We start from the raw sequence: 14,610 nt of genomic DNA on the forward strand, positions 1-14,610 counted from the left end.
TTAATAATTGGATTCATCTAATCACTAATCAGTGGGGGAAAAAAAAACTGGTTAAGTCACCAAGAGGTATAGAATGGACCCTTTGAATGTAACTAACGTGAAAGGGAAAGATTAGGGAGCAATTTCAACTGAACAAGATAAATGGAGAGATGCTATTTCCTGTTCCTCTGATGTAAACAAGGAAACTGTCCCACTGGCCTGGCCACAACTTACACGTCCCAAGGCCACAGTCCTTTCCTCCCTTGCACTTCCCTAAGGGAGAATTCTGGATCATAAAAGGAAGAAACCCGGTCTAAATTCTTTCCAGAAATGATTTGAGATCTGCGCTTGTGACATCTTATTATAAGACGAGCTAACATCTATTATTAATTGATGCACTAATTAAAGCCATACTTGCAGTTTCCATTAGCTTATTCCCTAAATTCTCCAGAGTTGGGCTGTCTGGTTTTAATCAAAACCAAATGGTAGCCCAAGCTCCCAGCGTGGAGCAGCGAGGAGGAAGTCATTCAGTGGAGGCACAAAAGCAGAAAAGATAAACAGATGAGAGTTCACAAACTGTGTGTCTGGGGAAGGATGCACACCCCGCTAGCCACTTCGGGGATGTGATTGAGGGGCTCGGCCATGCAGGAGGAAGCACCGCAAGTGTTTAATGTCAGCCAGGCTCTCTAACATGATCAAGATGGAGACTGCCTCCTGCCTTCCCAGCCGTGGCTGTCTGTAGCTGGAGGATCCTGACGGTAGGTAAGGTTCCATGTGCTGAAACACAAACCACTGTGTTCTGCGAAGATTTCTGGGGATGGAAGAGGAGAAGAAAACGCTCTACCCTCTACTTACAGATTTTTCTCAAGGCCAAGATGTAAAATTTAAGTAATTTTTAAAGGTTCTAAACTTCAGAAGAAGTACGGTATTAAAAAGCTCCCAATACATCTGTCTTAAAGAAAAAAAAAAAAAACGTTTGAAATGAGAATTAACAGAAGGGTTCTGATCCCCATTTAACACAGTGGAAAGGCTGTGGATGGGAGAGCTGCGTTTCCTTTCTTCCTTGTTTTCCATGAGCCCAGTGGGATAGGAAGGACGCTAGGACTTTCTGACGCTAGCTAATCATCTCAAGAGCTTTGACAAACTCTCTTTAGCTCTGTGTAAAATCAGAGCTTCAACGCCCAGGCAGCTCTGCTCTGCCCCTCCCCTCAGCTTCGTGCAGACTTTCTCACATGCAAACTTCTCAGAGGCAGGAAATACTTTGCAGGCAATCTGGGCCTGGTGGTGGAGGCCCCTCTCGCAAAACATCAGTCTGCATTTAGAAGACAGAAGTCACCAGGAACGCCTTGACAGGATCCGGCTTGAGCTGAGGCTCGCTCCAGCTGCAGAGGGTGTTTTTGTTAGAATCACACACTGCGTAAGGAGAACTGCTCAGAATAGAGCTGTGACCTCAGCCACGAAATGTGAATTTAGATTCTGGGGACGTTAACGGGACGGACTCCTCTCCTACCCTGGCTGCAACAGCGTCGTACCTTGGCGGCACCGTAACTCCTGGTCCAGGTAAGAGGCTGAGACTGTCATCGAGGAGGCAGAGAGGGAAATCCTGGCATCTTCAGCCAGCTGTGGACTGCTTTCAGAGAACTCTGGAAGCAGAAGGGGAAAAGGGGAAAATGTTTAGTCAGGAGAAAGCTGCGAGTCAAATCCTTTTAGCAAAATGTCATTTCTAAAATATGCTCCACACGGTTTGAGTCTCTTTCCCCATATAGAAAGGTTTTATTTTGATTTCTTTTTATTCTTCACTTAGTGACCAACCCAGATACAATATTCTGCGCTGCCGATAAGTAGCATAGCTTGAGCAATGAGTCATCTCACACCAAAGTGTGAAACTTTAGGGAATACGCCCTCCTCTCTGTTTTCCCAACAGAAAGAGTATGTAACGTGACAGTACTTTGTTTTCTTAATAATGCACCTCCAAAGAATATTCTGCATCTTCTTGATCACTGTGAAGATCAAATTCTTTAATTATTGCTCCCAATTAGTTTCAATTGCTTGTCCAATTACTAACGTACACCTTAGATTGTTTTTTAAGAGAAGGAAAGGCATGCAAGTTTACACGTTATTTACGTCTTTGCATATTTAGCTTCAGTTTTGGAATTTAAGTGTCAAAATTGGGTTTTGTTTACATCAAACTTGAATTCACTGCTCGGATCTTCTGTTGTATGAGTACTCTCTGTGTAAGTAAAGCCATCTGAATGGCGATGTGCTCTTGTCAGTCATGTGGATGCGTTACTGACCATACATCCATCCGTCATGTCATCCTGAAATCATTATCCCCTCACTTCAATCTTCTAAACTGTCTTAATGGTTCAATGTGGGAACTACGAGTAAATAAATAAATGTAACAAGGATTGGAATGACTTAGAGTTATAATAATAAATATGAGGCTATATTTCTGAATATTTGGAAGGAAATTATTTTTAAAGCGTGTACGAAACATCAGCATGTGAAGATAACAAACATCCATGCCTATCTCCAAATCTCTGAAGCAAACACAAAATGTACCAAGTGAAAGATGGGTCACATTTTTGACAGTTGGATCATAAGAAACCAATAATTGTTCTAATCATTGTTAGCTCTAATTTTTTTCATTTCTAGGCTAGGATGATCTCTGTTTATGCTTTGATGTTGTCACTAACAGTTTAAGCTTTATTAAGGCTTTTAAAATATGAGAAAAACAACATTTTAAAAAGTGGAAAGTGAAATTCTGTGGCTTTAGGAGTATAGATCCGTGGTAGAACAGTGGTTTACCCTGGGTTCAATTCCTGGCACCAACAAGAAGAAATGAATTATGGCGTATGTAAATTATGTAATAAAGTAACAGAGTAGAATGACAGGGAAAGAAAGGGCATTAAATCACTGTCTCTGATGTTGTCAGAAATTGCCAACAAGAAAGCTGAAGAATAATATTCAGAAATGTCCTGTGCAAAGTTCCACTACAGGCTAGTAGATGCCAGGAGGGGAACTGCAATCTCCTGCCTCATGTATTATGGTCTTTACACCACATCCTTTGCTCTCAAATAGTAACTGTGCACAGTAAAGCATGATCTTGTCCATTAAATCAGAGGCCCCTTTTTCAGAAAGGAAATTGAGATTCTTTAAATAAAAGAACAAATTCGTTAATTAATACCACTTTCTCAATGGCTAAGATTTCTTAAAAGGGTTCATTATGCTTTCATCTCAGACTTTAAAGTAGTCACTTGCTTTACGACTACTTTGTTAAACCTTAGTCTTAGGCTAAACAAGTCAATCATATGCTCTGATGATGCTCATTTGAGACCAGTGTTTCTTTCAAGAAAATGTCTTGATGAGGAACTTGCTCGTTTTATATTCTTACATTCAAAGAGCGTGATAAAAAGTTTATCCCCACCACTGACTATCAGAAGTAATTTTACAGCCCTTCCTCCCTTATAATCGTCTCAGGACTCTCATGAATCTTTCTACCATCTCAGTTAAATATTGCCATGGCCTGTTTCCAATTCTGAGTGCCAATAGTCTATATGTCCATCAGAAAACGTAAATGTGTATCCTAGAGTTTGTTTTCAACCTTTCTTCCCTACATGTACTCCGAGGCTTCAACCAAATCCTTTAGTACAGTATCCTCAGCCTTCCCAATGCTGCAACCCTTTATTACACTTCTGAATGCTGTGGTAATCGCCAACCATGAAGCTATTTTTGTTGCCACTTCACAACTGGCATTTTGCTACTATTAGACGTTGGAATGTAAATATCTAATATGTGACCCAGAGGGGTGGTGACACACATGATGAGAACCACTGCTCTAGTCATATACTATACAGCCCTTTTCCACTGTATGAGGGCTGGGCAATGCAGCACCAAGTGAGCGTGTTGGCTGGTTCCTCTGCATCACGCATCATCCTTCCTGACAACGTATATGTGCTGCCGCAGTGTGCTTTCTCAGAAAAGCTTTGCCCTAAAATCTTCTGTTTCTAATGCATGTCCTTTCCTTCATGGTTCTGAACCTTCTTAATGCTGCGATCCTTTAATACAGTTCCTCAATTTGTGCTGACCCTCCTACCGTCAAACTATTCCGTTGCTACTTCATAGATGTACTTCCACTACTGTCATAATCATAATGCAAATATGTTAAATATTCATGTTCAATAAAAAGATGTGGTATACCTGATATCTGATATGCAATCCTTGTGAAAAGGCGGTTCGAAGCCGCAAAAGTGTTGTGACCCACAGGCAGAGAACCACTGCCTTAGAAAATGTGTCATGGGGCTGTTTTGCTTTTGGGGCTGGGGTTTTCCTGATATTAACACCTACAATGCTACAAAACTCTCTGCCATGGCCATCCCTGTGCATGATAATAACCTGGGAACATTACTGCAGCATCCCCAGAGTCTAACAAAGAGAGAACATTGCTTCTCTCTGTGTTCTGAAGGACACTCTTATTTATAGAAAGAAGTCTTCCTTAGCCTTTGCAAACCTTTCCATACCATGCACCTTCCTCCCAGGTCCTCGGCTACGCTTAACTTACTTACTGATAAGTGGATTCATGGAGTGAAAATTGGTCTGAAATGGGTCATTAATAAGATGTCTTCTGCTTTTTATTGATTTCTTCTGGGAAAGTGAAAAAAATGTGTTGAGAAAACTCTTTACAATTATTTTAATATAGGAAGTTTTGGGTAATAAATAGCCCATGGTTGACTCATAGGATTTTGTTTTTAGCATAAAGATCACCTTTTCTGACTGTGGACAACTCTAATTCTTTTGGCTTGCAGGCATCTTTACCCATCAGACCTTGCCTTCTGTAGCTCAAGAGAGTGCCGCCTCCACAGCCCATCTGCTCACAATACCTATAATTTCAGTTCACACTAAAGTTGTTCGGGTTCCATATTTTCCTCATTCCCCTCCACGTCTAGCTGGATTGTAGAGTTAAGTTTATGATTATGAGTGAAAGCTAAACAAGAATAAAACAGAGTATCAGCAGCTATACGTGGGATTAGTTCCTTGAAGCAAAATTTTTACGCTAAACAAGCCGACAAAGAAATATCCCTCTTGGTCAGTTTTGAGGTGTTACAGAATGTACTATTATAGATCTTCTCTGGCATTAAACCGCTATCAGTCTAGGAGTTTTGAGAGGTACAGGGACTTAGTTTTCAAAGAATTTTACAAAATGTAGGAAAACTATAGACATTGAAATCTGGCTTGAAGGAAATTGGGCTCATTCAATAGATTATAAGGTACTTATAGACATGACCTTGAAAAGAATTGGTAGGGAAGCAAATGCAAGGGCATAATTTTAACTATAAAACAATACAGAAATTATTACAAGAACTTTCCCATTAGATGAGAATGCGCAATTAGAAAGGACATAGAATATTACAAACTATTCTATAGTATCTCAAAGTGTTTTAGCAACGCAATCCAGGTAAATCGAGGAGAAACAGGAATTATTAATGAAAGTGGCAACAAGGACGAAGATGAGAGAGCAAGTTGAAACAGTTTGATTTATTCTCAGCAACTAAAAGTACCTCTAGCACATTAAGAATTGCCGATACCTGTTTATCCGTAAATTGGGGAGTGAATTGGGAACAAGGGATAAAGAAGGAAAAAACAGGGTTGCAGCATGTTAGTGTGTGAGAGGTGGACTTGTACTCTATTCCCTGGGCAACCTGAAATGACAGGGTAATACTAGTTAAAAGGGAAGAAAAAAATAAGTGGTTGGCAGAAGCCATCAGAAGCTGAGGCCAGAGGTTAACAACACTCTTATGAAATGACATTACAATTCATTAAGAAGAAGAAGCACAAGCTTCCAGAAATAGTTTGAAATGAAAGCGTATATGAGGCCAGCATGAGGGGAGCTAGTGGCTTCTCCAGTCTACACAGGGCAGGATACTGGCAGAATCAGAAAGAATTCAGAACAATGACTCTGATCCCAGCTCTGCTACTCAATGCTCCTTGATTTGAATCACCAAGATTCACATGTTGATCTAAAACATCCATACTGAAGAAACATGAGCTGGACATGAGTAATTCCACTTCATAGCCAGCTATGGTTCTGCAGCGGCAGGAATCCTCCTCTCCCCTCTGTCAGCATCATTCTGCATCTAGTGAGTGCCTGAAGTGTGCCTTTGATTGAGTGCTCTGTTTATTCTTTTTAAATCATGTTATATTAATTTGTTGTTTCTCATTAATAAGATTCAAATGTTTTAGGAAACAACTGAAATCTCCAGGGGGAAAATATGCTTTAACAGATGCCTTGTCTAGACATATGTGTACACACACACACACACACACACACAGAGAGAGAGAGAGAGAGAGAGAGAGAGAGAGAGAGAGATCTACCTACCGAAATGCTATTTAACATTTAGCTAGATGCTTAGATCTCTCAGTGTTTCTCTTTATAAAATTGAGCAATGACAAATTTAGATAGGGTGTTTGTATTATTACAAAAATAACACAGGAAGTGGAGTACCTTGTCCGTTTTATGTGTCTGACAAATTGAACCTTTTTTTTATAATTACTATAATCCTTATCACCAAAAGTTCCTAATGACTGTACTATTTCTTCAATATGTAGAAAACCATCCATTGGCAAAAAATTCGCTCAAGTGTGTATTCATAGACAGATAAAACTAAAATGAAATTATACATATTACACATAATAGACAAAAGTACTGGCACCTGACAAGATACTGAGCTGACAGGAGGGGATTAATCACCATGAATTTCTTCTTGTTTTCAGTGAAGGGTGTGCCTAATGAACAGCTGAAGTTTGGGTTTCCTGCTGTCACCTGGCTATCTAAGCACCTGTGCCAATGGTGTTGTGTGCACAGTGTCTCTTATTTACATGGAGTGCTGGCTATTTCTACTGCAAGAGAGTTCCTAGAAATGATAACCAAGCTAAAAATAAAAGTGGCCACTTGAAACAAAGCCACATAGCACTATGATGATGATAAAGCATTATAGCCCATGTCCCTTGTTGGACAGAAATATCTTTTTTTTATAAAGAGGCAAAGCCATGTGTCACTCCTGTATACAAGTCAAGGGGGGAGGGGCAAATTTCCATCAAGAAGATTAACTCTGAGTTCTTCCCTGTTACAAAGATTGAAAAAATTTCAGAGAAAAGACATCGATAAAAGGTCTTCAACCTTCCTAACACTGCGACCATTTAATACAGTCCATCATGCTGTGGTGATCCCCCCAACCATAAAATTATTTCATTGCTATTTCATAGCTGTAATTGTGTTACTGTTATGAATTATAATGTAAAATATCTGATATGCAGGATATCTTATATGCAACCCCTTAACCCACAGGTTGAAAACCACTGTTCTAGAAAAGAGGACCTGTGTAAAGTTACCATCCATTAATAAGTTCATTTTCAAAACTCAGCTAAGGCACAGTGTGCTTCTAAATATTTACATAGGAATAAAAACGCATGGGAACGCTGCCAAAATGCAGGTGTCCATGAAGTACTGCTTCCATGAAGCATACTGTCCCTCGTGGCTATTAATTCTGAGATCTCTTGGAAGCTATGGGCTCCCAGAACTGTCTTCATGATAGCATGGAAAATAACACGAAATGTTCTGAGATTTCCTCAAATTACGTGTGCGATGCTTACAAAAAATGTTAGGAGAGTCCGCAAAACTGGCCACCCTGAGCTCTAAAGTGGGTTTGAGGCAAAGGTTGCCAGGTCTCAACTCCTCCCTGCAAGGAAATTAGACCCTGTCCGGGAGCCTGAAGGTAAACACAGGCCATTTCAAAAATAATAGCTTGCCATTTCGCAAAACCCTGTTCTTTTCCGATGTGTGGACTTCTAGTAGATTGAAAGGGTTAATTTTGAAATTTCCGTAGTTCCTGGAGCAAGTCTATTTTGAGAGCAAAGGATGCAAAAGGGCTTCCCAAAACTAGGAGAAGCACCAAGGCATGCATGAAATAAGTTACCATTGCAGGGCTGCTTCATTTTCCTTCCGAAACCCCAAATTAACAGCTATGATGATGCATCTCTTGGAAACGGTGATGGGCTATTTAATCTCCTATCATAGGTGGCTTATTTTATAACTTAGTAAAGCTATGTTTTTGAAGAACTCCAGACATGGGGACACGAAAGTCATTTCATATATAGTATTTTTAGCTTTATGGAGAAATTTATCAATAGTCTTAGCAAATGTTTGTTTCTCAGTAATGGTGAGTGAGGCATGATGAACACCCTCTGTGTTAAGGTATGGGACAGTAGTTGCCTGCAGTTCTTTGTCATGGGTGTGACCCCATGACATTTTCCCCCTTCTTGGTTTCATATCCAGTGATCTTACCATTGTTCCAATCTTGTTTCTGCCACCATTTATAGGAGAGCTCATTTCACAGCAGACTTCCTGGTGTTCTGAGTCTTCCGATCTTTCCAGTCCCTCTTCAGTATTGTTTCCTGAGCCACAGATGCAGGAGCTATGGTGTAGATCTGTGTGTGGGCCTAGGCGCTACATGATCTGTTGCTCTTACTCTGTGTCCCATTGAGGAATTCTGTGATCATATGACAGTGGGAATGGAGAGTTAAACTCTCCAGGGCATGAATCTCCTTATAGCTTGTCCAATGCTGATTGATCGGGCTTAAGATTATGTGTGCGCAAACAAGAGATATAGACTCAGCAGGCCATATTTATATATTTGTGTATGCATACATATGTAAGAAATATAATCAAATGAATGAGGCTTTCAACTTGAGAGTCAGTGAGACATGGGAAAGAGTTGAGAAAGGAGTTAGAAGGAAGAAAAAGGAGGGGAAATCGATGTAATTCTATTCCGATTAAAGAAATTTTAAAATAAGAATTATGTGAAAATGCATAGAAAATGGTTCTGTGAGAGATCAGGATGTTAAACTGCTGCTAAAGTCAGGACATCCTCACAACATCATGGTTTTCACTCTGTATTGAAATGTCATCTCTTCTACAACCCAGCTCTGCCTTTCCCTAACTTTGGATTCAGTAATGTGTCTGTCTAGAAAGAAAACACTAATTCCTTTACTGGAAGCTCGCTACCTTGTAAGACTCCTAGAAATTCTGCTTCGAAAGTTGTTACTTTTGTTGCTTGTGCACTCACACGAAGGATTAAAAAAATCATGTCTGCTATTAGTTTTCTCTGAACGTAAGCGCTTTGCCTAAATTCTTTCAGTTTGCTCCTAAAAGGCATTTCGCTTCATGTTCTCAGCGGGGAGATGTGACAAAAATCACAGTCTGGATAATTCCTACTTTGATACTTTTTTCAAGAAAATAAATCTCCATTCTCCACTCTAGTTCTCTGTGACGAAGACAACTTTAATATTAATGAGTGTGCACCTGGAGGCCTGATCTAATGTGCAATTTTGTCTGGGTCTGCACAGTTGTCTACTTGCGTCTCTAATTTGCAGACCGACTGCTGACAAAGGTGACTACCGTGTCAGCTCACCCTCCATTCTGCAGTCCTGTCTGGCTTGAGCACGCACAGGTGTGCAGGCTGTCATAGCTGCTACAGATTCATATGGACAGCTTCCCTGTTGTGTCTGGAAAACACTGCTTCCGTTTAGTTGTCTACCACTTCCAGTTCTTGCAGTCATTCAATCTCTCCTTCTCTGATGACCTTTGAGACTTGTCAGGAAAGAATATGATATAGGTGTCCCCTTTGGGGCCGAACACTCCCTGGTCTTCAGTCTTTTGTTCTATGAAGCAAGACCAATTGGTATTTGCTGTCTTAATGAGAATCTAGTGTTAAAAAAAAATACTTCTCTGATTAGTGCTGAGAGTCTTTTAGAATAGTGATAAGTCATCAGTTGAATACTATGCCCATTTTGTAGAATAATAGAATTAGGTTCTCCCCTAGGCCCATGATCTACTGAGGCACAGGTTCTTGGCCCCAGGAGCACAGCAAGGTGTGGGTTTCATCTTGCAGAGTAGGACTGAAATCCAATCAGAAAGTGGTTGGTTGCTCCCATGACATTCAAGCCACTGTTGCATGTCTTGCCAGGACAGTACTAATATAGCTCACAGTCGGGTAAGACTGCTGATGAGTTTTCTTTTGTAGTCAAACATATAACTCCTTTTAGCACTATCAAAGCTAGACAAAAGGAATGAAGGCTCCATATCAAAAAGAGCTTGACTTCTTCATGTCCTATGATTCCAGTTATATGGTGGTTTTCCATAGAACTAACTAGTTAATGTAGTCTTACCTTCAAAATCTGGAGGGTAACCAAAAGCAATAGCAATAATTGTAATATCTGGAGATCTATGAGATCCCACCAGCCAACAAATCCAAAAAAAGATAACATTCCTACCACTGAGCTTTTTATTTGTTATGCTGTGTTATCTAGTAAGGATATTTTCCATCCCCTCTCCCATCATAGGTAGTACCACTTATACTCTTTTTATATTTGTACATGTATACATTTTAGAAAGCTTCTGCAATCACAGATCTTTTTCTATATCAAGTAAATAAAATCATATTCTAAGTTTATATTGTTTATCTTTTCTGATATTTGCATACACATTTCTAAACAGTAATAAAAATTTATAACATAATGCATTTTTCCATGTTAGAAAGTATCTCTTAGTATTTACTACAGAAAATAAAGACTTCCCTCAATTTCCTCAAAATCTCTAACATCACCCCTCACAAAACTCCATGCTTTAAAGATGGTTATTTCCCACTTTATTTAGTTTTTGAGTCAGTATTGATTTTTTTGTGCTATTCCCACTATGTAAGCATTATACAGATTATATTTCCTTTCTGATAAAACTGTTTCTGCTAGAGTAGATAACTGATTCCTCCAATGTTCTCTGTAATCCTTGCTATCAATTATTTCCCACCCAAATTGTGTCTCATCGTTGTACAGCACGTCTCAGTGTACACATTTGCATTTTCTTTTGAAGATGTTTCTCTTAGACACATCTTGTACAAAAACACACTAGGTGAATTTCCATCATAAAAATTCTGTTATGCAGACATTTACACTGAATTCTTGGCTTTCTTGTTGCCTTGTCTGTCTGTCTCTCTAGTCAGTTCTAAAAATATATTTTAAAGCAGAAACAAATTCCTACCCAAAATTTTAAAGGAATCTTTGTTTGCCATCTTATTTCCAGTGTTGATTCTGAGAAATCTAGCACCATCTTCACTCAGAATTCCTCAAATATAATCTACTTCTCTAAAAGCATTAAGGGCATTTTCTTTATGTAGCCTATGTTCTAAAATCTTGCAGTGATGCTTCTCAATATATTCAATTTTTATTCTTTTGTTCTGCTGTACAATCCATGATTCTCTTTGCTCTAAAAACATCATCATTACTCCTGGGAGGTTGTCTGATTAAGTTAGGACCTAAAGAGAAGCGGGTGTTGTTCAGTAGTTAAAAAGTAGGTATAGATCTCTCTCCGAGTTTCCTACTTTGATTCTCAGCATCCACATCAGGTGGCTCAGAATTACCTTTAGCTCTGGTGGGATCTAACTCTTATGACTTCTGTGGGCACTGGTGGTCAAACGCACGTGTGTGCGCACACACACACACACACTTAAAAATTTAAAAAAGAGAAATCTTAAAAATAGCATACAGAATAATGGACTTTATTCTGAACCATTCACATATACATATGATGTACTTTGCTCATATTTTTCTTTGAAGAAAAGATCCCTTCTAAATTTTATGAAGTTTTCCTGAGAAATTGTCACTTTTCTGTGATTCTTGAGATTAAAATAATTTTCAATGAATTTTAAAGTTCAAATAATTTTCTAGCACTTGTCACTGCATCTATTGTCTTTACCATAGGGTATCCCAGAATAGTAAGTCTCTAGGAGCAGAAGAAAGATTTCTTTCATCAAGTAGGAAATTCTACCAAGCTTACCTTAGCTGTTGTAGAGGCAGAAAATGAACCAAGGAAGATTTCGTTCTGTGAGGATTTATCTAGCGCATCACTTCCTTTAAAGAAGAGATGGGAGGAAGGGGCAGCAAGGGAATGATGCTCCCGACAGATGTGAAGGTTTCATAATAGTCATATCCATCAATGATGCGACTCTCCTTGTTTATATGAGTATATTCCATAAGATTATAAGGTTCCACCGGAAAGAAAGAATATAATATTTGCATTTCTATGCTCTATAGTCATCACAATGTCTGCCATTTTTTAAATATTAAATGAAGATTTAACCATTTGCTCTTAGTGGATTACTCTTATCTGTAGAGAGAGTACAGCTCTCCACTGGATACTACTACACACTGTTGTAGCCTCAGGGGCTTTACTTTTGTCTCCTTCCTCTTTCTCCACCTCCTCCTCCTCGTCGTCCTTTTCCTCCTCATCATCCTTTTCTTTCTTCTTCCTCTTTCATTATGTGGAAATGACAATAATCAATGAAGTCTCTTCTAATTAGAAGAGTAAATTATGAACTCTGTGTGTGTGTGTGTGTGTGTGTGTGTGTGTGTGTGTATGTGTGTGTTTCAGAATTAAATGTAAACTATGGTGTGATCATTTAACATGGCAAATTGGTCAGGGATTCACAAACTCGAATGTATCCACTTCTCATTTTTAGATACTATAGTGTTAAATAGTGTTTAACTGTAACATATATGAGATGTATATGTTAAGGAGTTGTACAAAATTACCCAAACAGTAAATTTGAAATTACTTCCTGTCTACACATGGTATGCAATAGTCCCACAAAAAAGTGACTTTGAACACCTCACTAGGATTTTCTAGGATATATGCATGACAGAAGTGTGTAGATCCTCTCGTAACACTGACACAGCAATGCTTGAACACAAGCATTTCAGAAGTAAAAATCCCCATGGAAATTCACTTCATAAAATCAACACCCTAGAATGACCTACACTTTTCCAGGCCCTCCTTCCAAATCCTCAGCAGCTGAGCTCATTTTAAATAAAACTGCATGAAAAGAAATAGGAAAGAAATATAACAGAAATATATAGAATAGTGGTCCCTAGGTTGAAAGATAATTTTAAATGAAGCAACTTGATATAGACTCCCTTAGGGAAAGTTGGACTTTTTAGAAAGAACACATCTTATAGCATGGATTTGAGTCAGTTCAGATAATTTAGAAAACTAGGTTGCAATGCTCAGATACAGTGCCAATAACTCAATGCTTCCTTCTATTTATTAATGATTTCTCTGGGTTCAAGTGGAAGTTTTAACTATGAAATTAAAAAAATCTGGATTTAAGTAAGAAGTGTGCATAGGAAATACGATAGAAATGAAATGGTTTGAAGCCTATCAGACCATAGACTGTGGGATAGGGTTGAGAACATAATGGTGATGTTCATAATAGAAGTAGGAAATATTTTGTCCTTAAAAATGGACAGCACAGGGTCATAAAAATGATATTAAAATATCCTGAAAGCCTAGATTAGACATAAGGCTAGAGTTAGCGCTATATTGACCCTAACTAATTTATAATCTCTGTGAGCTGTTAGAATTTGTTGATCTACCAACCCTCGATATGACAGAAGGGCTTTCATACTTGCCTCTGCTGAATAAAATAAGATAAAACTACCATAAGCTCTTAGAAGAAAAAAAAATACTGTGTATTGACTTTTCAGATTCAGCTCAAAGTTTCTGAGGCACTCAAAGAGCTGCATTTCTCCTCAGTAAAAGAAATGAAACCAGAATTCAGGCTCAACCTAAACATAAATGGGGCTGAGGAATGACACAGTAACACCACTTGGCATTCCTTAAGTTACCCTGTTCCTTCTGCACTGGATAAAAATAAAGAAAAGAAAGCATCGGAAACAGAACCACCCTATTACAACCCAAACTTGCCCATGAAAGCAGAAAACTTCTGGCCTGCCTCTGAGCGTTTTCTCCACTTTCCGTAGCCTCCCACACTATAATGACCTATGCATGGAATTCGGAGGCTTTATATTTTTCTTCTCGGTGCAAGGTGAATGCCAACATGGAAAATGTGAATGATGGCCATTTTCAAAGATGGCCACAGACCTCGGAAGGAACCAAAAAACATCCAGAAGGATATTGGGTCCCTCCCAGGGTACCAAAGTGCTAGCACATCTTAATTCCACCCGTCTTTATGGGGTGTGACTATTTACCTTTCTAGCGTTTGCTTCATTAGAATAACTTGAATTTTTGGTGGGGAGTCAGAGTCCTTTTCAAAAGATGGGATTGAAGCCAACTCAGCAGTTAATCTGGTTTATGACTAAGGGCAACATTATATGCTGGCAGCTCCTTTGCAGAGCAGAAACTAAAAACTGCTCTTTCAATGGGATTTTTCATTCACAGTCCAGTAATTTGTTTTCACTGTAGACTGACAGTTGAGTTATCACCTTTAGAAGACTGATTTTAACATGGATACAACTTGTTTCCTTTAACTAGTTTAAATAATTCAAGGCAGAGATGCAGACCTGGGAAGTGCTTACGTTCTGATCTTATCTTACATGGGATTTTGTTGTTTGCTTAAATCTGTATGGTCCAAATCGAAAATGTACCAACATCTTTACAAAGACAGAGGATGAGACTTGAGTATCTGAAGACTGGACCTCATTGTCTCATGATGCTTCTGGTTCACTTGAGTTGCTTCATGGGGAGGTTAGCATTCATTCATAGGAAAAACGTGAGAGAAGATG

The 14,610-nt window shown here is 38.9% G+C and overlaps 1 protein-coding gene across 1 annotated transcript in view; it reads left to right on the top strand.

The window, feature by feature from the left end:
• The first annotated feature begins 1,404 nt into the window (after positions 1 to 1,404).
• The window catches only part of LOC121442815 (rho GTPase-activating protein 7-like), a 99,139-nt gene continuing 85,933 nt past the window's right edge, over positions 1,405 to 14,610 (top strand). The window contains exon 1 of the mRNA XM_041644462.1: positions 1,405 to 1,539. The gene's annotated coding sequence lies outside the window, so the exon portion shown is untranslated. The remainder of the gene's footprint in view (positions 1,540 to 14,610) is intronic.

This window comes from Microtus oregoni, unplaced genomic scaffold, assembly GCF_018167655.1.
Source record: "Microtus oregoni isolate MIOR12 unplaced genomic scaffold, Mior012 000096F_ref0000112, whole genome shotgun sequence".
Lineage (NCBI taxonomy): Eukaryota > Metazoa > Chordata > Mammalia > Rodentia > Cricetidae > Microtus > Microtus oregoni.